This window comes from Mustela erminea, chromosome 12 (assembly GCF_009829155.1).
Source record: "Mustela erminea isolate mMusErm1 chromosome 12, mMusErm1.Pri, whole genome shotgun sequence".
In the NCBI taxonomy this organism is placed as follows: Eukaryota; Metazoa; Chordata; class Mammalia; order Carnivora; family Mustelidae; genus Mustela; species Mustela erminea.
In genome coordinates this window covers 79421908-79440559 of record NC_045625.1, presented here as the reverse complement: position 1 = coordinate 79440559, position 18652 = coordinate 79421908, and the positions used below count along the sequence as shown (strand labels likewise).

The window sequence follows — 18652 nt, the reverse complement described above, 5'->3', positions numbered from 1 at the left end:
TTTATGTAATTTTATGCTTCCAAATGTCTAAGCTAAGGTAGGCACCATGGTCTGCTCTCAAAGATGGAAGATATAAATTCAAGTCCTGACTCCTCTAGTTACTAAACATTGATTCTAGCTAACTCTCAACTTTACCAGGCTTCAGTTTTGAAATGTGTACAATGGCAGTATCACCCCCCCCCCTCTTATTTTTCCCACAGTATAATTGTGAGGATGGAATAAATATATGTAAAAAAGTTTTGTAACTGCTGACGTAGTAAACTAATTAGGAGTTCTTCTGACAGATGTAGCATCTGTCAGATCTCTTTGATTTAAAAGACTTGGGGCACTTGGGTGGCTCAGTGGATGAAGCCTCTGCCTTCGGCTCAGGTCATGATCCCAGGATCCTGGGATCGAGCCCCGCATGTCTGTTCCATGGGGAGCCTGCTTCCCTCTCTCTCTCTCTCTCTGCCTGCCTCTTTGCCTACCTGTGATCTCGGTCTGTCAAATAAATAAATAAAATCTTAAAAAATATAAAATAAAAGACTTTATAGTTATATATTTGAGACCAAAATGCTAGGTTTGTTTGTTTATTTATTTATTTATGAGACAGGACACATGTGAGAGCATGTGCAGGAGAGGGGCTGAGAGAAAGGGAGAGAGAGAATTCTCAAGCAGACTTCCCACTGATGTGGGGATCAGTCCCAGGACCTTGAGATCATGACCTGAGCTGAAATCAAGAGTCAGCCACTTAAGAGCCACCCAGCTGTCCACAGGCTCTTTTTAATATCCCTGCTCTTAGGGTGGTATTATCCCAGTTTAAGAATCAGGTAGTCAGAAGATAAAGTTCTAGAAAACCAATGATATACTTAATTGGCATAGTGACATAATCCTTGGCATGAAACAATGTTATCATCTACACTCAAAAATAAGTGGAGATATATGTATATATATGTGTGTGTGTGTGTGTGTGTGTGTGTGTGTGTGTATTGCATTTGGAAAAGTTTGGGACAGAAGACTCAGCTACTAGATCTGGATCACAAAGGGACTATAATTATCGCATTATGTTCATTTTACTCTGACTTCTTCACACAATATACAATATTTGTATATGTGTGTGTATATATATATATATACATACTCATATGTATTTCATTCAAGGAAGTAGTCTGAAGCCTTTTTTGAGATGTCTAATAAATGCAGCAAATTATTAATAAATAACTGTTCCTGGTTTTAGTGAGTATAGTTCTAATGTATTTTCTAAAACAGCCTTAAATCGAATAATGATCATGATTAGACCTACCTTTCTGAATAATCATTTGCCATATTATTCTTGAAAAAAATCTATACAGTATTAAATGTTGTATGCAGAAGGCAGAGTAAAATGAACATAATGTGATAATTGTAGCCCCTTTAATCCAGATCTAGTAGCTGAGTCTACTGTACCAATGTGTTTAAACTTTTCCAAATGCAATGCTGTTGATTACCATTTGGTTAAAAATAGTAAGAAAATGTAAGTTACTGTGGCGCCAGAGTGGCTCAGTAGGTTAAGTGTCTGCCTTTGGCTTAGGTCATGATCTCAGAGTCCTAGAATAGAGCCCCACATTGGGCTCTCCACTCAGTGGGGAGCGTGCTTCTCCCTTGCCCTCTGCCTGCAGTTCTGCCTGCTTGTGTGCACTCTCTCTGTCAAATAAATAAATAAATAAATAAACTCTTAAAAAAATAAAGACTCATTAAAAAAAGAAAATGTAACTTAACTACTATTTAGGATCCTTGACATAGAGTAAACGTTTATACACACACACACACACACACATCTGTATAGCAGCAGAACAGAACTAACTCTGTTTCAAAACTTAAATGATCAAACCTTGGTATAGAAGGTAAGACATTTTTACTCCAGCAGCATGGAGTTCAGTGTAAGAACTTTCAGGGAACAAGAGCTGCTTATTCTCTGAAGTTGTCAGAGACAGGCATGAGGCTGCTGACATCCCTTTCTATCTTCCTTGGTTTCCATCTGCCCTTTTGAGGAAAGTTCGAGAAGGCCTCAGGGATCTGTTTGTTCCAAGTGTACCCTAGAGGGTGGAATCTGTTGAGTTTCAGTCTTAAGCCACAAGGAGTCAGCTAGTCAGCCCTATAAATAAAAATAATCACGCCATTACGTTCCACCAGCCCACCTAGGCAGATGCTCAGCAAGATGTATGTTTCAGAGTTTCATAGTCATGGGTAGATTAAAAAACACCGACTGCAGATGTCCTTTATATCATCAGTAACCCAGAGCATTAAAAAAAACAAAGAGGATTAATTCAGGTTTATAATGATAGATTAAATTTCCTCCTTACTCATTCAATTTCAAATATCTCTGTACTGGCCCCATGTGAAGTATTTATTTACTCACCAACCTATTCAAGTCAGACAGGTATTAACAGTGCTTCTTTTATCTTTTATTTTCTTTGTTAGCTTCACCCTCAGTGTGTTCCTCTCCACCCTCCCCTACCTCCTAGTACTGGGGTTTTTTGTTTGTTTTTATATACCTAAATATCTATTTTCCCTTGCAATGAAATTATTCTTTTTTTTTTTTTTTAAGATTTTATTTATTTATTCAAGAGAGAGGAAGAGCAGGGGGAGGGACCGAGGGACAGAGGGAGATGTAGAAGCAGATTCCCCAACAAGCAAGGAAACTAAAGCGATACAGGGCTTGATCCCAGGACCCTGGGATCATGACCTGAGCTGAAGGCAGATGCTTAATCCACTGAGCCACTAGGCGCCCCTCACGATGAAATCATTCTAACTCCTATTCTGATCACTAGAAACTGTGTTAGCTAACAGCAGGTCTCCAGTGGGTTATTAAACAAGAAAGCCATTCTTCCTTACTGTCATCATATCACTAATATGGAAGGATTTCATTTTAAGATGAAGAAAGGGAGACACATGTTAGAATGCAGAAACTGAAACTAGAATTGATTTCAAGGGACCAACTTTCCATATCTGTTGTTCAGTCATAGAACTGCCATTGTATTATGTTGCAGACAGTACTGGCTCACCTTTATCCTGTATAAGCACTCCCAGGAGATCTCCTCTGAGCTACTGCCGAGAACATTATCAGCTTCCCAATCATGGAGAGTAAACCAGATTGTCCTAACTACTTACTACTAAAGAATTCTTTGGACAAATGAATTCATTCTAATATAGAGGCAACTCATGGGTCATTACTCACTTAATAAGTATTTATTAAGTGCCTACTATGTGCCAAGCATTGTGCTAATAAATGAGGCTAGTAAGAAATAAATCAAGGAACTTAATGTCTGTTGGGGGAGATTGATATCAAACATGTAATTACATAGATAACCACACAAGTAACTATATATTCACACCAAATTCATTAAAAAGAAATTCAGAGGTTCCTTAAGAAATTAAAAATAGAGCTTCCTTATGACCCTGCAATTGCACTACTGGGTATTTACCCCAAGGATACTGATGTAGTGAAAAGAAGGGCCATCTGTATCCCAATTCATAGCAGCAATGGCCACAGTCACCAAACTGTGGAAAGAACCAAGATGCCCTTCAATGGATGAATGAATAAAGAAGATGTGGTCCATATATACAATGAAGTATTATGCCTCCATCAGAAAAATGAAGACCCAACTTTTGTATCAATATGGACAGGACTACAGGAGATTATGCTGAGTGAAATAAGTCAAGCAGAGAGAGTCAATTATCATATGGTTTCACTTATTTATGGAGCATAAGGAATAACATGGAGGACATGGGGAGATCGAGAGGAGAAGTGAGTTGGGGGAAATTGGAGGGGGAGACAAACCATGAGATACTGTGGACTCTGAGAAACAAACTGAGGGTTTTGGAGGGGAGGGGTGTGGGGGTATGAGCCTGGTGGTGGGTATTAAGGAGGGCACGTATTGCATAGAGCACTGGGTGTGATGCATAAACAATGAATTCTGGAACACTAAAAGAAAATTAAAAAAAATAAATAAAAATTAAAACAAAAACAAAAAAACCCCAAAACGTTAAAAAAAAAAAAAAAGAAGTTCAGCACGGTATTTTGTTTGTTTGTTTGTTTTTTTGAGAGGGAGAGGGGGGTGGTGGGCAGTGGCAGAGGGAGAGAGAATTTCAAGCAGGCTCCACACCCAGTGCAGAGCTCGACATGGGAATTGATTTCAGGACCCCGAAATCATGATCTGAGCTGAAATCAAGACTTGGACGCTTAACTGACTGAGCCACCCAGGTGGCCCAGTACAATCTTCTTCCTAGGCCTTAATTATAGTTTTCTAATTTTTTCCTTATTTTTTTTAAAATTAAATATATATAAATTTTATTTATTTCATTTTTTCAGTGTTCCTAAATTCATTGTTTACATACCACACCCAGTGCTCCATGCAATGTCTCCTCCGTAATACCCACCACAAGACTCACCCATCCCCCTACCCCCCGCCCCTCTAAAACCCTCAGTTCATTTCTCAGAGTCCACAGTCTCTGTGTGTATAACAATGAATTCAAACATCTGCTTTATTTTGAGCCTAGTTCTATGTGGTAGGTGGATATGCATTTGTAGTCCTAAACTATTATCACTTAATTCACTTTTCCTTTAGAAAAAATAATGTCTGAAGTTCTGTGAGCCTCATCTCATTGTTATAAGCAGAAAAACGGAGATGGTCATGATTTCCAGCAGGATTTTTTTTAAGGTTTAAATTAAAGGGGTCTTAAAAGGGCAGTGGATGCTCTAAAGAAGTTTCCAAGATTATGGAACTGCTAAGTACTAATATAAACAAAACTGTGATTGATTACTCCAAGGACTGAATTAGAAAGTTAAGGAGTATATTGTGCACCTGTATATTAGTATATTATATAGTATAATGTACAGTATATTGCAGCTGGACTTAAAAGAATATAGAAACATATGTAGTGGGGAAGAGGAAGCATCTTTACTAGGAACATGATGAGCAAATATTCACAAGGGGGACTCGAGATTATTTGAAAAATGGTAGGGAATCCGGTCTTGTTAGGATCAGGATGCATGTGGTCCTGAGGACGCAGAACGGGTGAGGGAGAGGCAAATCCTCAGGGTCTTAGCTCTTAACTATGGGATGAGAAAAAGAAAATAAAATAAAACAAACAAAAATAATATTTAATCATTGCATTATCTTCCTGTTTTAGGTCTTTTTGTCAGGTCAGGCAACAGATGAAACTCTTATTTTTTTACTTTCTTTTTGTCAGGTCAGGCAACAGATGAAACTCTTATATTTTTACTTTCTAAAAATGCGTTCTGTGTTTTTCCTCAGAAAGGACAGTGAGGGAAAGAGTTTCTTTCCGAAACTGCAAAATTTGAAGGTTAGGTCAGAATCAGGACAATAGGCTTTTAAGGAACAGAGAGGTTGCTTAAGAGGGTCAGTTAGAAATAGGAATGATTTCATTATTTCACTTTATGTATACATGTATGTATGTATGTCTGTATATAACATATATATATATATACATATTCTTGACATATATATATTTATATACCTACCTTCACCAGTTTTCTTCTATAGACTTCTACCTGAAACCATCATTTTCCTTTATAAGTGAAATCACCATTTATGAATATGTGTGAAAGAGGGTCATTACTTTAGGCATCAACAGAACAACATGAGAAGGTCAACCATTGAGAGAGAAAGAAAGTTTTAAGATAAGGGATGTTGGTTAATAATCTCAGTGCTGATCTCCATATAAAGATTACTTTCTTTTATAACAGAAGAATATTTAATATCTTAAAACAAAATAAATATTTTGAGTTAGATTTTGTTTTTCTTTTAAAGGAGGTCTAAATGTAATATTGCACAGGAAGCTTCCAAGGCTTTGGGCAATTGTTTTCTAGTTCCCAGAACCTGGATCAAATCTTCTTCTGGAGCTATCAATGACATATATATTATTTAGAGTTATAACTACAAAATGACTTGAATCGGTACCTTTGGTAAATACACTATTTTTTTTTTTAAAGCGTTTCTTTTTAAGTAAACTCTACACCCAATGTGGGGCTCCAACTTAGAGCAAGAGTTGCAGGCTCTACTGACTGAGCCAATTAGGCGTCCCTGATAAATGCACCATTGACTTAAGTGTGAATTCCAAGAACCCATCTGAACATAAATCCTAGATTCCAAATGGAAAGTGGTGGTTTTCCTAAGTATAAAATGATGGACATTCTATGTGTCTGTTATTAGGATGGATTGTTCAGATTTGGGATAGATTATAAACCTTACATGAATACTTCTGCCCTCTGACTACAAATGGACCAGGAAGCTAAGCAGTAAACTGGCAGAGACTAAAGGCATTACGGACCAGCCATGAAACAAAAACATGCTTTTAATAATCTCTAATTATCTCAAATTTGGTAGCTTTGAGGGCTCTCCACCTGAATGTGCAGCTGAATGTACATGAAAACTCAGTTTTAACCTTTTAATCTCTGTCTATGCCTATACGATAAAGCATACCTTATTCCAAGTCAGTCAATCTCTAATCCAAAAGCTGGGTTATATTAGACCGAGCTGAACTAAAAAAGTACACGGCAGTCAACCTGGTAACATGATGGGACTCTGCGAACAGTGCTCTGCTATAAAATGGAAAGGATTGTGATCAGAACAACAAAAGGATCAGGTCAGTGGTTGTGCAGGGATACGAACCATATTTGCTCCATCTTCACAATATTTCACTAAGCCAAAAAATAAAGGAGTGAGATTCTATGACAATTGTAAAAAGAAAAAAAAAAAAGGCCTTCATTATATAAGTTTTCAAATTTTGTCATATTATAGCTGTTCGTGACAACTGGGTACAGAACCACTTTTGCAAAAATATCAAATGCATACACATTAAACCAATTAACCTGGATGCTCAAATAATAATGAGATGATATTTATACTGTAAGTGGGATTTGATTTATTTTTTTTTTTTCATATTAAGTCAGTACCAGAGGAAGAATTTGTTCTGTGCTCTGATGGGAGCAATGTAGAAAAAGTTTACTTATTTTAAAATTCCCAATTATCCACAAATCACTATAGAGACTTCAGAAGACTTTTTCTCAGCTATACTAAGGGGAAAATAAAGGCAATTAAGTTTGGACTGAAGCTTACAGATTTTAAGCCTTTCCACACAATAAAAGAAGTACTGAGGACGAGACGGTGGGTTCCAATGCTGAAAGAACGTTGTGGACATTTGTTATTTTGTCTAAGAAGCGTTCCTCCTCATGTTAAGAACAGCTGTATCTTCTTTTGGATAAAACCAACCAACAAGCGCTAGCAGGGCTTTCCAGTCACAGTACATCAGCTCTCTGTCCACAGCGGGCAATTTACATATAGGCTACTCATCCAAGTTACGCCAATCAGAACACTTTTCCAGGATTTTCCTTCCTAAACAGGAGAAGAAACAATGCTTCTCTGGCATTCAGAAGTGTGAACGACAAGAGCGTTGGCTGTCAAGTTTCCTTCTATTAGGAGAAGAGCTACTCTGATTAATACAGATATAAGAGAAAGAAAGAAACTTCTAATTGCATCCTAATTCCTACTTCTGAGAGTCTGAGGGCCAGATCTATGAATGAGTTGCCAAGACCCCCTAGTATCTTTCTCGTACACATTCCTCTTTCTGACTAACCTTGCCAGGGGTTCAGCTTCTAAGCTAGCAATCCTAACTAATCCCAAAACACAAATTGACAATATTAGTTATATTAAGGTGAGGTTATTATATATTAAGAATTGTTATTCATATTTAAGGAGAGGTTCATTAAATAGTAAAATGATACAAGCTAGCTGAAAAGTGTCCCTTGTTCCTAATGCTATTTTCCCTTGTGGGTTGCTAAGGATCCCACAGTGCTTACCTTGCTAAGATCTTCCCTCTGTGTCTTGAACCCTCCTCCCTACTAAAGCCTACGTGCCATTACTGCAAGAGCTCAATACGTATTGGTAATTCCTTATTCCTATCTCTCTGGCCCTTTACATGGGATTGGAACAGTCTGGCCTCTTGCCCCTCTGCTATGAAGAACTGCTACAGCTGGCTTTTGTTGATTTGTCTTCCGATCCCTTCTCTTGTAATTGCTCCTCCTTAAAGATTTTTGATTGAGAGCAAGTGAGCAGGGGAAGGGACAGACGGAGAGGGAGAAGCAGACTCCCTACCGAGAAGGGAGCCCAATGTGGTTCTTGAACCAAGGGCTCTGGGATCACGACTTGAGCTGAAGGGACACGATGCTTAACTGACTGAGCCACAAGGGGCAGAGAATTGAATTTTGATGCCTTCGTAGGTTAACTATTATTGCCTTAGGTTATCAAACTTCTCGTTTTTTTTTTTTTTTTTCCTTGTTCGTCTATGGAAGATATTGGCTATGCTTAAAAGAGTATAATCTGCTGACTGAAATCACCTTATGAGGTCAAAGTACAATGTCAAAATCTGCACTATTTGTGAGTAGACTATTCAGAAATTCCACACAGCAAAGAACAGTAAGTGCCCTTCCCAGGACAGATTCTCTAACATAGGACAACTTGTGTGTTTAGCTTTAAGTCCTGTGAGGGTGGTAAATTTTGGTGGTGTTTTTAACCAAATTCCCCGTGCCTGAAAGAGCAGCTAATACATGTGATTGCTAACTTTTTTTTTTGAGACCTAACCTGTGACTGGATAGATTTGAATCATTTTGCCAAATAACTGAGTATATGTTTTAAATTTTGTCTGTGTACTCCTAAAATGCGCAAAGCCCTCTGGACAATTATGGTATGAGTCAGAATTCATCTTGAAGAAACTTAGTCTAGGAGAGGAGAGAGATGATATTAAAAACAGGCATACTAAAAATTCAAATGAAATGATTCTGTATTCAAGATCCAGCCAACGTACTGTTCGCTTTCCAGAGAAGCCACCACTCCTTTCTACAGAGACTTAAAGTTACGCTGTAGAGGACTGGCTGTTAAGTTGGGTCTGAAAATCTGACTAAGATTCCAACAGAGAGAAGCTCCAAGTCAGAGAATGACTAGCCCCCCACATCAGTCTTAATGTCTTTTCTAAGTCTCTATGAAGCCAGCAGAAATAAAACACAATGTGTTCAGATAGCTGAGATAACTTTACTGTACTTCATGAAGCACTTTGGTTTCTTTAAGACATAAGTGCTTTAAGCTGTTTTGAGTGCCCTCCCAAGGGGAAAAGTGTGACTTTTCTACCACTTCTCCTTGAAGAGACATGAGTCATTTGAAAAAAAAAAAAAATTTTTTTTTTAAGAGTTCAGGTTTCTGTTTTAAGCTTCTGCCACATTACCACTGAACTACCTATTAGTGAAAAATACAGTTATTCCAAGCAAAGGAATGATATTATCTTGATATTACTTACCTTCTGACAGGACTATGTTCTCCCCTGACAAATCTCCCTCCCCTTCTTCAACACTTTGGGGAAAATTTTAAAGTCGTGACTCATCAAACCGCAGTTACACATGCTGAACTTTGGTAACTCCTTCAGCAAAACAGGTTTGTTCACAAAATGGACTCCTCACTCATTTTCTAAGAAAGTCTCTCTTAGGGTAGTGACATTCACCACACAACAGCTCCCTTCAAAGCAGTACTTGTTTTCACAAAACCCCATCTATAGAGTTAAAAAAAAAAAAATCTCATGGTGATATGAAACTCAGTACACTCAAGCTACATGTAACTTAGATGTTTTGGTGTAAAGGAAGTTGAGGAGATACTAAATTTTAAGAAGTCCATGAGGCAGTTTTTCTGATCTTCATTTCATTTCCATATTGCAAATATCAAGTGCTGTAAAGAGTATTTGCCTAACCCATCATTTCTAATCCTGGTGAGTTTTTTTGTGCTCTCTCTTCACCCAACTAAGCCCTTATTCTCTTGACACTTAGAGTACTTTAAACAAATTTACCTGTGTTCATAGCAAATATGCTTCAGCCCCAGGCAGCTGACTTCTTGTTCACCCAGATGGAAATTAAACCTCAATGTGCATATTGCAAGCACCTGCCACAGCCTCTTAAAAATGCAAGACCTTAACCAGGCAACAGGGATATAGTTTCAGAGAGGAAGAAGAACTACATTGGTGCCCTTCATCGGAAGGGTAAGGATCTTTAATTCTCTTGGATTGTGCACTGTACACTCATTAGCTGCATTTAAATTTCTTGGGGTTCTTCTGAATCTGGCTATCACATGAGGAATTTAGAATTGTTTTTTTTTTCACATTTTGCTTATTTTTAGTCTTTCCAAAAGACTCCTGGTTATGTAGCAGATTTAGGGAAAATGTTAGAATTTGCATGTTTGGCTTTGAGCTTAAAGATGATCTTGGTTATAAAATGTGTGCAGCGTTCCCCCCCCCCTTTTAGCTTATATTTTGATGCTTATTTTATGACAGTTTCATGATCTTCCATATTTGCATGGATGTATAAAAAATATAAAATATCTAAAAAAAATTCAAAGATGGTTTTTATATACTAGCTAGCTACACAGAAGTCACTTCCCATAGTTTTTTTATTTTTCTTTTTTACAATTATGGCATTGCAAGACATCTCAAATCATTCCATAATGATAATTGGTCTTAAATTCCATGCCATCATTATGCATGGAGAAAAAAGGTGGTGTGTTGTTGTAAAATCCAAGCATTATCTGTTACCATTAAACTAAGTTACATCTGTCTTGCAATAAGGAAGTGAAAGAGGTTGTTTAGAACTTTGTCAAAATTAGAGATAGCCATTTACTGTAGACAAAATATTTTTAATTTTTATAATATCAATACTTCAAGACACCAGGAGATAAAGATCAGTCAAAAGTTTATCTTACTGTCCAGCTATTTTTTTTATCTAAAAGACTACAAACAAAATTTATCTTCACTTTTCATCAGTGAGATAAATTTCTTTTCAACTGTAAGTTGTTTCTGGACCTCACATTCTTGGGGATGCACACTAAAGGATTTGTTGATATTTAGCTATAATTCTATAGGCATGACAAGGCAATGGCGTCATGAGGGAGGCATTCTGACCCATCCGTTGTCTTCCTTAAGACCACAGGACTCTCTAGTCTCAACTCTGCTACATCAAGGAGGGAGGGTCACTGGAAAGGATTAAGTAAGAGGCAAGTAGCAATATTTTCCAAAGAAAGAGAAATTTCTCACAGAAATCCATTAAACATTACATTTTATCTCCATTATAATATATGTATAATTTATCTCTGGACACTGGGCTCATAGATTTAGCAGGAATTACAAAAAACAATACCGAACACTCACAATTTGCTAATTCACTGAATTTTCTACAAGGAAAAAAATTATTAGTCATATGCTAGTGGGGCTTTAAGTCTATACAAGGGCATTTAATCAAGCAGGTACTTGGTTAAGTGAGTCTGTAATAGAAATTTATAGACTTAACAGAAATTTAATTTCTCACAGTTTTGGAGGCTAGAAGTTCGAAGATCAAGGTATTGGCAGGGTTGGTTTTTTCTGAGGGCCGTGAGGCATGGACTTGTTCCAAAATGCTCTTTCTTTGTAGATGGCTGTCCTCTCCCTGTGTCTTTGTATTGTCTTCCCTTTGAACATAGGTGAGGTTTCTTGCCACTACTTCTCTGTCCCTGCCCCTCAGCAGGACTACATTTGTTCTATCCAAGGACTCAGTGTTCCTCTTTTTTCTCCCATCAAATGATCAAAAAAGGAGACTATGAGGAGTTTCTCTGTGGAAGAGATATCCCTGATCCCAAAGGGCAGTAACTCTTGTTCCGTACCAGATCTCTGTCTCCGCAAAAGCTTCTGGAAGCTTGTTCTTTCAGTATACTGTTTCCCCTGTTACTTCAATTCTCTTCCTTTAATGATTTTATAGATTTTCAATTAAAAATACATTACGATTTTCTAATTCTACATCACAATTAAGATCTTGTCGCTCCCCATTTTCCCATGTTATGCAAGTATATGCAAATATCTAAGAGTTGCCTACACTTTCCCCCACATTCTCAGCTCCTAGGTTCTTCTCAAGTCACTTTCTCTCCAAGATGCTTCCAAAACTCTTATCCATATAATGTCATGTTTAGAGAAATTCGAGATTTACAGAATAATGGAAAGTACAGAGAGTTCTATTCCCTGTACCACTGGCCTTCGTGTCCTCTATTATTTTACTTTTTTAGAAGTTTTAAAAATTTATTTATTAGAGAGAGTGAGCATACACACAAGCCAGGGGAGGGGCAGACGGAGAGGGAGAAGCAAGCTCCCAGCTGAGAGGGGAGCCCAGGGCAGGGCTCGATCCCAGGGCCTCGGGATCATGACCTGAGCTGAAGGTGGAGACTTAACTGGCTGAGCCACCTAGGTGCCCCTCAGTGTCCTCTACTACGAATATCTTGTGTTTGTCTGGTGCATTTGTTATAACTGGTGAACCAATATTGATACATTATTATTGACTAATGCCCTACTTTTACATTAGGGCTTACTTTCCATGCTGTATAGTTCTGTAGATTTTGCTAATAATGTCATATAATAATAATGTCATGCATGTAACATTACAGTATCACACAAAAGAATTTCCCTGCCCTAAAAATCTACCTACTCATTCCCTCTCCCCTTCTCCTTACCCCTGGCAGTTATGAGACTCTCTGCGGTCTCTACAGTTTGCGTTTCGAGAAACTCATGTAGTCGGAATCGTATAGTATAGAGCCTTCTCAAACCCCTCATGTCATTTAGCAATATGTATTTAAGATTTTTTCATGTCTTCTCCAGGATTAACACCTGATTTTATCATTGAATAAAATTCCATTGTGTGGACATACAAGGGTTTGTTCATCTGTTCACCTACTGAAGGACGTCTCAGTTGCTTCCAGTGTTTGGCATTTGTAAATAAAACTGCTAGAATCATTTTTGTGCAGGTTTCTGTGTGGACATGAATTTCCCAAGTCATTTGAGTACATATCTAGGAGTGCAATTGCTGGGTTATAAAAGATTTTGTTTAATTTTGTAAGAAACTGACAGGTTATCTCCTAAAAAGCTGTGCTGTTTTGTATTTCTAGCAGCAATGAATGAGTGTCTTATCAGTTGGGCTTTTGAGTTAAGAAGTATCTATTGCTCATACAAATATTATTATGCAATGAGTTCCTACTTTTTTCTTTTGCCACTGAAAGGTTTTGCTCCAAGTGTGTTGACACAGAAGGGAAAATCACTGTGATGGCACAAAATACTAAGAGTTGTAGAAGGATCTGTGTACAAAATGTGTGGTAGTTAAACTGGCGTTAGGAAACCTGAAATTTCCTAACTTTGGCTTTAAATAACTCCATTGCTTTCCTTGAGCCTAGAAAACAGAGTTTGACCTCCTGATCTTAACACACATCTTAATTTTCCTCCTCCAAAACTTCTTGAAAATTTATTGGAATAAAATTAGTTACAACAGCCAATGTGACAGTGTTATACTCTCTCTCTCTTATTTTTTAGGATAAAAAGAGAGGAAGAAGGATTCCATATGCAAAGATAAGACAGATTTCTGCAACATCAAGTCACTAATTCTAGCATGATCCTGTGGACGGAAGTGTCAGAAATGACTCACCAAATCATCTACTGACTTTTCCTCAGTCACACAGGAATAGATACTAAGCCACCACTGAATCTGAGTTTCTGTCTTCTCTAAGATTTCTCAACTACAGAAGAAAATATAGAAAGGCAGAGAGACCCAAGCCTAAGTATGTTAGCTGTTTTTGTTTGGTGGACATTGGAATTAAACAGAAAAAAAAATGTAGCATTCATCTAAGTTATAAATAAAATTAGCCTTTACCTCCAAATTCACATCAGGAGCATAGCAGTAAGCCCAACATAAATGAGTTTTCAGCACCTTTTCTTTTATCCTTAGATCGTATCAGAATACGAAGTTACAGAAAATCTAGTGAAATGGGAAATGGGACCACCTTGTTCTTTTCCCCAGTGATCTCAACTGCTAATGACCAGCTTAGTAGTGGAACCTGAATTAATGCCCCAACGTCAACCGTTGCTGTGGTCATGCTAACACAAATGTATATGAGCAGATTCAAGTCGACTATCTGCTTTAGAGAAGTCGAAACCCATGTTTCTCCCATGACTAAGAATCTTTCAATTACTCCCTTAGATCAGACCAATTATTTTGTGCATATCATGTGTGTGTAAGTAAATTTATTTAAATTTAAAATATTAAAAAATTGAAGTAGAAAGTTTTGCCTGTTTGTGAACATTGTACAGAGAATGAAAAAAAAATAATTTCTACAAATCAATAAGGAATAGGTGGATGGTCCATTAGAAGAATGGGCCAAAAACTTGAACGGACAGTCCAAAAAAAGAATATCCAATAATCAACATATAAGTTGGTTATTGGATACATATAAGTTGGTTATTGGATATATATATAACACATATAACCAATATATATAACATATAACCAACATTAAAAAATGTTCAATTTCATTAGTCATGGAGAATGATAAATTAAAACTCTAAAGTAATACTACTTCATAACACCAGAGTTGCTGAAATGAACAAAGACAATGTCAAATACTAAGAAGGCTAAAGAACAACTAGATTTCTCCTTTACTGCTGTGTTGGTATGTTGGCACAACTTTGGGAAACTATGTGGCAGTCCTGACTAACACTAAATGTATGCATGCCCTATGAAACTAGCAAAAGGATCGGAAGATACACACAAAATACTTAGAGCCACATGTTTGTAGTAGCCAGAAATTAGAAATATCCAATATTTGACTAGAAAAAAAGATTAAAAAATCGTGATATAGTTCTACAACAGGATACCATAGGACAATGAAAATAATGAAAAGCCATATACACATATATATGTATATGTATATATACATATATATATATACATGTACAAACAATAATGATATCTGCCATAACATGGTTGGATCTCACAAACAGGACCTTGGACGAAACATTCGACACAATGTCCGATTACTTTAAACATACAATTTTGAAATTTTTAAGCATACAGAAAGTAACAAAGTAACCGCCTTTGTATCCAACACTTAAGTTTAACAAATGCTACTTATTTCAGAATGCTTTAAAAAAAAAGAGAGAGAGAGCGATGTACGTATGGTGAACAAACCCTTACTCTTTGGCTTTCACCTTCCTTTCTCCTCGGGGTTAACCTGTACCCAGAGTCTGTAATTGTCCTTCTCAATCACGCTATTGTAATGTCTCATATGTGAGCATTTCTAAAATATATACTATTGTTTTGATGTTTAAATCATTTTCTTCAGAGGATACTGCTCTTTTTGATTAACATCACATTTTCAGCATGGATTCAAGTTTATTAACCTAGTTTGTTCTTCTTATATCATTTTTTGGGATAATTTCTCTACTGATAGATAACTGGGTTGTTTTCATTTTTTGGATAATACAAGTGATATTTCAATCTTCATATGTATACATAACACCTTATGATATAATTGTATTCTCTCGATTATATAACTGGGAAGACACATATTTTCTACTTTTTTTGGGTATGTGTACTTCACTCCTCATCTTCAATCTTTTTCCAGCTTTTTAAAACACAACATAACATTCAGTCGGAATACATTTATATCTTTATATCGGGCACTCATAAATATATATACATATCACCATAAGCTAAGTGTTCATAAAATAGTATTTACTTTATAATATATGGCACACTCTGATAGTTTCCATGATTTTCCTTTTCATCTAGTTTCTCCTTTTTTTTTTTTTTTTAAATCTTGGTCAGTCAGTACATAGTAAATTGACTTCGTACCCTACTAATGATTTTGACCTAAACATTGAAACACACTGCTACAGATGTGCCTGGATATTCAAAATCCAAAAAATTGTCTTGCTGGGACCTGACCCACTGAGAAACTTCTTTTTCTTTCCAAAATCCATCGGGATAAGGAAATTCCAATCTCAGGAATTCCAATCATGGTTTACTTTGGGGGGAGGCAGGGTGATTCCTTTCATTTTTTCTTGCTGAATCCTTAGCAAGATAAACTTATCAAATATTAATCCGTCACATTTTCAGCCTCCCACACTGATGTTAAGAAAACAAAGTTCCCTCCACTTGTTCTATACAGCTAACTTTGTCTGTTTTTCCTTAAGTGAGGTCCAATAAAGATGCATTCATATGAACTTCACTATCCATGTGACGACCTCATTACCTTGAGCAGGTAAAACTTAAAAAGTGTATATATTTTTTCTGTTGGGAATAACTGAGTATTAACCATCGTCATCACCCTAGTAACTCAGTCTGTGTGTGCCCGTACGATCATTGACTATTGACATATCCAGAGGTAAAGGGAAAACCCATTTAGAACATTTTAAATGCCAACTAAAGCAATGTTTCCATGGACTGTGGACAGCAGGAGTGAAGAAGTCTGGATGTGGATAAAGTTTGGGATGAGTGAAATGCTGTTCTTGGTGATTCTGAATATATGTCTTTTCTCCATACGAGAAGTAATGCATCCAACAGAGCCTAACATAAAGGGGTGCGAGGAAATCCCTTAGTAAACCAGATCTTTTGCTGGATGGAGTCTTAGGCATATACTTTTGCTCTGTTAACACATAATGTGTGTGAGAGACACCGTATGTTGTCCCATTGTTTTGCTTCCTCTTCCCTATCAGGCCTACACTAAAGGAGTAGAAATAAATAGGCTTTGAAAATGTAACACATAGTGGTTGCTTTCAACGATCTTTTTTTCTCTTTTCTTCTCTTCCTTTACTTTTTGGTGTCTCTCTCAGTAAAGTGAGCTGGAGCTGGTGACTCATCTTATAAAAGCAGCAGGAGTAGTGAGTCATGTCTCCATGGCTGCAGTATGCGGCATTTCAAATGCAGAAAACATTTAACTCCTGATTATCCCTCAGCTGTTAATGATAACATATGCTATGCTTTCTTTTATTTCCACAAATCCACTTGATTGTGTGGGTGGAGGAAGTTTCCAACAGATTACTAACACCAATATTCCTATATGATTACTGACTTTCGTTACTTTTTATATTTGGGAATTTCACTATCTCTTAGAGTTATAGCTGAAAGTTAACTTTGAAAAAAAAATTTTCTTCTTTTTGTTCTCAATTCTTCCACAAGGGCCACATCTATTGTTGCTATAAAGGTCAGCCAGTACCTTACAAATCCAGGGAGATAAAGCAATTCCTCTGGACTTATGCTACTGGTAACCACAAAAACAAAACAAAATGAACCTATATGTTCCTCTTACGTTGTTGTATTTTAAAAAAGGTACATAGACTTTTTTCTTCCTTTCACAAGAGTGTCTCTGTTTAGAATTGTTCCAACTCTTCCATTACCAGAGTTAGGACTACAAATATACATACACAAATTTCATCAATTATCTTTTCCCCTTTGCACCTGACTAAATAAATGTATTATTAGAAAGCTGGAATGTGTCTTCTGTCAAAATGTAATGCAATAATATGAAACAACTAATTAGGTAGTAGCTAATTAATTCATTCAACACATACTTACACTGGGTGCCGAAGATATAAATTGGCATTTTCTCAAATATTTAGATTAGCTGATCATCCTACGTCAGGATATGTTGACTTCATTGTAATTAGCATTGAGAATTTAAAAACTGACAATATTAAGAAAGTATTTTCATTGATTTTGTAAAGCTTACACACACACACACACACTCACTCACATATAGTAACATATATATAATGACTTGAAATGTCTATGAGGAAAAGAGGAAAAGAACAAACCACTAAAATGTCCCATAAACGGAACCACACACTATGAAGGAGTTTATACCTCTACATAGTGCAATGGAGATACATAAAATTTTGTTAGGTTTTGTGAAGAATAAAATTGAATCACCTATGAGGCTACCAAAACAAATTTCCCTTCTTTGTGTCAAGTAGGAAATTTCTTAAGGCACCTGTTTTGTAATAGCTTTATTAATCCTTTCACTTTACAGTTCTAATGCTCTGGTTTATGTTCAACTACTCTAGAATGTCAAGGGTGTATGCATATCTTTCTGTAACACTCATTCTATATAAAGAAATTACTATAAATAGGCCTTCTTCAAAGGCCAATACCTTTTTGAATGTCATAATGATCATATTTCTAGCATTGATTTTGTTCACAATTTTGGGATGATCTGGAGCTTTATTTCTTTTACATTTCTAATTTATATCTACAAGCTATATGTAAGCACAATAAGAATTTATTTAATTTAATTTTGTTTTGTTTTGTTTTTAAGTAGGTTCCCTGCCCAGTGCGGAGCCCAATGGAGAGCTTAAACTCACAATCCTGAGATCAAGAACTGAGCTGAGGTCAAGAATTAGATGCTCAATCAACTGAGCCACCCAGATGCTCCAAGAAATCTTTTATTTTAAGGCAGGAAAATGCTGGTAAAATATAGATAAAATGGGGTTGCCTATGTGGCTCAGTGGGTTAAAACCTCTGCCTTCGGTTCAGGTCATGATCCCCGGGTCCTGGGATCGAGCCCCGCATCGGGCTCTCTGCTCAGCCAGGAGGCTGCTTCCCTCTCTCTCTCTGCCTGCCTCTCTGCCTACTTGTGATCTCTGTCTGTCAAATAAATAAATAACATCTTTAAAAAATATATATAAATAAAAGGTAATCAGCACTGCATGATGTTAAAATTAAAAAAAACATATTATTTCTCAATTGTCACAAGAATTCTACTGTTTAGACAGCCTGGATAATATTATCCCTATT

The 18652-nt window shown here is 36.7% G+C and overlaps 1 long non-coding RNA gene across 1 annotated transcript; it reads left to right on the top strand.

Moving 5' to 3' along the window:
- Positions 1-9877: 9877 nt before the first annotated feature.
- LOC116570327 lies at positions 9878-13606 on the top strand. The gene is made up of 2 exons (XR_004277392.1): positions 9878-10059; positions 13396-13606. It is a non-coding gene; the product is annotated as an uncharacterized LOC116570327 (long non-coding RNA).
- Positions 13607-18652: the final 5046 nt, after the last annotated feature.